The 5,517-nt window shown below is 32.4% G+C and overlaps 1 long non-coding RNA gene across 1 annotated transcript; it reads right to left on the reverse strand.

The window, feature by feature from the left end:
- Positions 1-1,565: 1,565 nt before the first annotated feature.
- LOC138332348 (uncharacterized) lies at positions 1,566-4,649 on the reverse strand. The gene is made up of 2 exons (XR_011209811.1): positions 4,366-4,649; positions 1,566-4,274 (listed from the first exon to the last, which is right to left on the reverse strand). It is a non-coding gene; the product is annotated as an uncharacterized lncRNA (long non-coding RNA).
- Between the last annotated feature and the right edge of the window lie 868 nt (positions 4,650-5,517).

The raw sequence follows: 5,517 nt of genomic DNA on the forward strand, positions 1-5,517 counted from the left end.
ACTTGTATTGTATTGTGACTAAAGTCACACAAAGTTTATTTAGTTGGCGAGTGGTAGATTCGTGGAACTTATTTCCAAACTTTGTAGTAGAAGCCCCTACTCTAAACTTGTTAAAAACCGACTGAACACTCACTGGAATTCAGTACCATGCAAGTTTTATCCCAGTTTTTATATGGCACAACTGAACAACCTAGTAAATGAGCAAAACGCGCCACAACTAGCTGGAATCGGCTAACTACGGTGTCTAAGAAGAAGTAACAGGTAAACGATCCTCACTTTTCATTGTTCTAAAGGATACAATTATTATGACACCAACCTGTGTACCATTTCACAAAGCTTCATAACTTATAAACGTTTGTAAATATTTATGCAAGGGTGTTCATAACTTAGGAAAGGAAGTAGTAATTCTTGTTCCAACTTACATGCGCTTCCAATGAAAATGTACTGCTCTCTAACCAATGTTCATAAGTTATGAAGTTTTGTGAAATGCTTAGTAACTCGTAAATAGGACTTGGAATCTATATTCTGTGCACTTGATTACCGGTAACTTAAAAAATCCTTGTCAATAATAGTAGCCCCAGAGACCTTACCGGTATATTAGGTTTTCATCATCTTTTGATGAAGGGATCAAATCATTTGCCTTTCTTCACCAACATGGCACAGAGTTTGATCTCTTAATTAATATTGTGGTGATTGATTTCCAAAGAAAGTTATTTTTGCAAAATTTACAGTGGAAAAAATTGAAGGAAGGTCAAGGTGATTTTTCTGACAAAATTTGTAGGCCTACTATAACAAAAATATAACGCGCAGGGGAAATTTTCACTCTTAAATGTCTGTGATAAGCATAAATTCCACGTTTACAGTAGTTAGTTTTTCTTTATATTCAATGTTACTTACAGTAGTAAAAGTGTTTCGTAATTTCGCTTTCAATGTCTAAATTTAAATAACGAAATCGCTGTTTATGAAATAAAAGAAAGCGTCTATAGTTAACTACGTAATAGATTTTGAGAAATAATTTAAGGAAAAATTGAAACGTGAATCTCTAAATAAACTTTCTGACGAAATACCCTTATTTTCTCTGTCACAAATGATATAAGAACTAAGGATATAGAATATATACTTGCTACATACTAGTTTACGTCTACTCCCTTTAGTTTTTATGTAAACGTAGACGTAAACGTAAGCTATGACTTTTAGTAAAACGCAAAAATGTCGTAAATTATGTCTATGTTTACGTTTATGCCTACGTTTACGACCTTTTGCAAAACTCGCTTCTACTTTTTAGATAACTCAACACCAGATTTTAAACCCCGTGGTCATTGGGCCGCTTTATTATGAGTATGAATCTTGAGATTAAATGTGTGGCCCTAGAAATCTTGAACAAAAGGTCCAGGCAATTACATGTATTTTCAACACCCATGATAGTCCTTCACTCCAACATGCTACAGACCTAAAATTAGGCCTCAAAGCATTTTGATTATTAAAATGAAATCCTAAAATTCTTATAACAACGGTAAACTTGCTGCAGATATGATGTTATTTGACCAATAGACAATGGACACTAGTTATACATATTAACGATTTTATTGTAAATGTTCCTAGCCATGAATAGTAACACATACATATAAAGCACAATAGGTCTCTACAATACTCAATAACACAGTAACAAAATGTCCTAGCTTTAAATCTTCCCAAACAACATACTGTCATAAGCCAAATATCTTTTGCGGCTATTAAATTTTGTGATTTCATTCAAAAACAAATTCACAAAGATTAACATTCCTTGGATCTCGAGAGAAAATTGGTCTACAGTAGCTTTCAGAAACAATGTTTCATAGCGTGTTAACATTCTGCACCTTTATAAAGAGATTTTTTCCTCTGTAAACTGTAACCTCTGAAATTCCAGTAGATAATTTATCAAGTTCGGTACTAGTACTGTATAAAATGTTATAAAAATTTCATGGTATAGAGATTTTAAAGTATTTCATGGGTAGAAATATTTGTGTTTGGCCTACGGAACATCAATTCTAATAATGTTTACCCAACCAAATTTTGTTGTTCATACCGTAGTTTGATCCACAAAAACAACGAACATTTCTACACCGATTAATTTGTGTTAAACAGTAAATAAAAGTACTGTACTTGAGATGAACTTTACCAGTTTTGATATCAGGTGATCCACTTAGCTAGTGAAATCTGAAAATAAATACTAGTATTCCCCAAAAACAAAACAGCACAAAGAAGCTGGTTAATTCAGGTTAAAAGGAAACTGCTCTGGCATAACAAACTCTAGATGTCAAAATGCATCATCCTTGTATTTTTATGCTGAAAATTATGAAAGTTACACATTTATGCATTAATACAAAGATCTTTATCACATTTTCTTCCAACACAGTTTTTGATAAATACAGATTTATACACATGAATGGATGAAAAAGTTTATAAAACTATCAAATAATGAATTGGATATGAACACCGACAACCAACATTGGTGGTTAAAGCTAGTAATAAACAACTGTGTATGTCTCCGACTTGTGGCACTTCCATATATTATTGCTTGATATTTCTTTAAAATTGATAAATATCTGTATGAATGTATCATACCTGTCAAAATATTTATCGTAAATTGAAAATCTTTCAAAAGCTTTTTTGATTCATTATTTATTATTACACTTTTCCAGAATTACATGTACCCCCAATATACTATTTCCATATTGTGTTACCACATAAAAGATAGCTGTATTAGCTATGCGCTTGAACACCACGAAAATAAATAAACATGACCCAATATTGGGGCATTCCTTCATTCGAACATCAGGAAAGTTTTAAACTACAAATATACATGTACAATGAGTAACGGTTATTCAAATTATTTGGTAATTAAATCACATGGTCCCAATTTCTTAATTGTTGTATTTAAACTCAATTTTTCATTAACTTTTAAATGATCTCTGCTTATTCCAATACAATGTATAAAATCTGGGAAATTCAAAATATAAAATCTGTTACTTTTCAGTTTTGCATGGTAATTTGCCAATATATGTTTCAATGTTCTTTGCTTTCAATATGAAGATAAGTCTCATGCGAATGAAAGTTAGCCTAGAGTGATTATGTAAAGTTAATACTAACTATTTGGAAAAATGCATATTTCTTATCTGATATCATTTTAGCATTCTAAATCCGTTCTAAATGAAGAAATGTCCTTTAAATGCTAATGAATCCTGCTTTATAAAGAGTAACACTTATATAATTAGGTAGCAACCAAAAACATGATATGCACCATTAGATGTTACATTAACAATACCAATATGCATAATTATTGCTCACACTTGTTTTGTTTTAGTAACGACTTTGTTTAAAAGTTGGTCTGCTAATAAATGAACTTGTGAATTCCTATACCTTCAAATGATATTACAGTTTCATTCCCAAAATTAGTTGATGAAATGTAATTAAGCAATTACTTTAAAACTGTGCCAAATATGTTTAACATGTACAAATATCATCCATTTCTGTTTATACACAATCAATGTTTCTGCACATTAAGCAATTGCCTTTTTAATTCAAAAGATTTGTGTGCGTTTACGTATGAAACCTTTTTTAACTAACCATCTTTATCCAGGAACTTCTTTTTAACAACCTCAAATCCCTTTTGGTTCTCTTTTTTATCTTGATAAAAATGTGATGTTTTGGAGCAGGAACTAAATTTGTATTTCTTCTCACAATTCATCTATTTTCCCTGACATAAACCTTTATTTAAAACCACAGGAAATGTGTCTTTGATGTCTAGATTATTAACCCATTTCAACTTATTCACCCCTGTCTTTGATGTATAGATTATTAACCCATTTTAACTTATTCACCCCTGTCTTTGATGTCTAGATTATTAACCCATTTTAACTTATTCACCCCTGTCTTTGATGTCTAGATTATTAACCCATTTTAACTTATTCACCCCTGTCTTTGATGTCTAGATTATTAACCCATTTTAACTTATTCCCCCCTGTCTTTGATGTCTAGATTATTAACCCATTTTAACTTATTCACCCCTGTCTTTGATGTCTAGATTATTAACCCATTTTAACTTATCCCCCCTGTCTTTGATGTCTAGATTATTAACCCATTTTAACTTATTCACCCCTGTCTTTGATGTCTAGATTATTAACCCATTTTAACTTATTCACCCCTGTCTTTGATGTCTAGATTATTAACCCATTTTAACTTATTCACCCCTGTCTTTGATGTCTAGATTATTAACCCATTTTAACTTATCCCCCCTGTCTTTGATGTCTAGATTATTAACCCATTTTTAACTTATTCACCCCTGTCTTTGATGTCTAGATTATTAACCCATTTTAACTTATTCACCCCTGTCTTTGATGTCTAGATTATTAACCCATTTTAACTTATTCAATCCTGTCTTTGATGTCTAGATTATTAACCCATTTAAACTTATTCCCCCCTGTCTTTGATGTCTAGATTATTAACCCATTTTAACTTATTCACCCCTGTCTTTGATGTCTAGATTATTAACCCATTTTAACTTATCCCCCCCCTGTCTTTGATGTCTAGATTATTAACCCATTTTAACTTATTCACCCCTGTCTTTGATGTCTAGATTATTAACCCATTTTAACTTACCCCTCCCCCCCCCCCCCCTGTCTTTGATGTCTAGATTATTAACCCATTTTAACTTATTCACCCCTGTCTTTGATGTCTAGATTATTAACCCATTTTAACTTATTCACCCCTGTCTTTGATGTCTAGATTATTAACCCATTTTAACTTATTCAATCCTGTCTTTGATGTCTAGATTATTAACCCATTTTAACTTATTCAATCCTGTCTTTGATGTCTAGATTATTAACCATTTTATTCACCCTAAACACACTTTTGAACTCTTCTTATTCAAAGACTGGTAGAATTCATTATGAACTTTCAAATGTCAATGTGTTAAACACTAAAATAGGTGATCAAGCTTTGAAAGCCAAAGGGTTACATTGTATCTCCTTTTGTCATCATCTTAAAACACTGATGAAGTCTGGCTTGATTTCCCCGAAGCGTTTCCTATCCTCACTTATTTTAACCAAACTGAACTTCCAATATGACAACTTAACTTGGTCCAAGAGAGTAAATGAACGCTGTTTGAGTGCAATTAGTTCCACTTTCGATTTCGACTCGTACAGTCCTATTAAAATATGTCACAATAACTGGATTGTGGGACTAATCAGTCACAAATCAGTTCATTTCACCATCCTGAAACCCTCATGTTATCGTAGCTTTACTTTATCACAGCCCTACAAGCCAACAGAATCTGGTTTGCATTAAACTTGTCTTGAAAAGCATGGCTTAAGTGTAGTCCCTGAAAAAGCATAAAGCCTTTCCACACACAAAGGCGAGTGTAGCTCCTTAGGTAGGATATCAACCATGGCCGTTGCTTAAGATGTCACGAACTGTTCATCAGAGGTCACGAAGACTCACTCTTACATACATGACTCACACTGTACAATGTAACATTCA

This window comes from Argopecten irradians, chromosome 9 (assembly GCF_041381155.1).
Source record: "Argopecten irradians isolate NY chromosome 9, Ai_NY, whole genome shotgun sequence".
Lineage (NCBI taxonomy): Eukaryota > Metazoa > Mollusca > Bivalvia > Pectinida > Pectinidae > Argopecten > Argopecten irradians.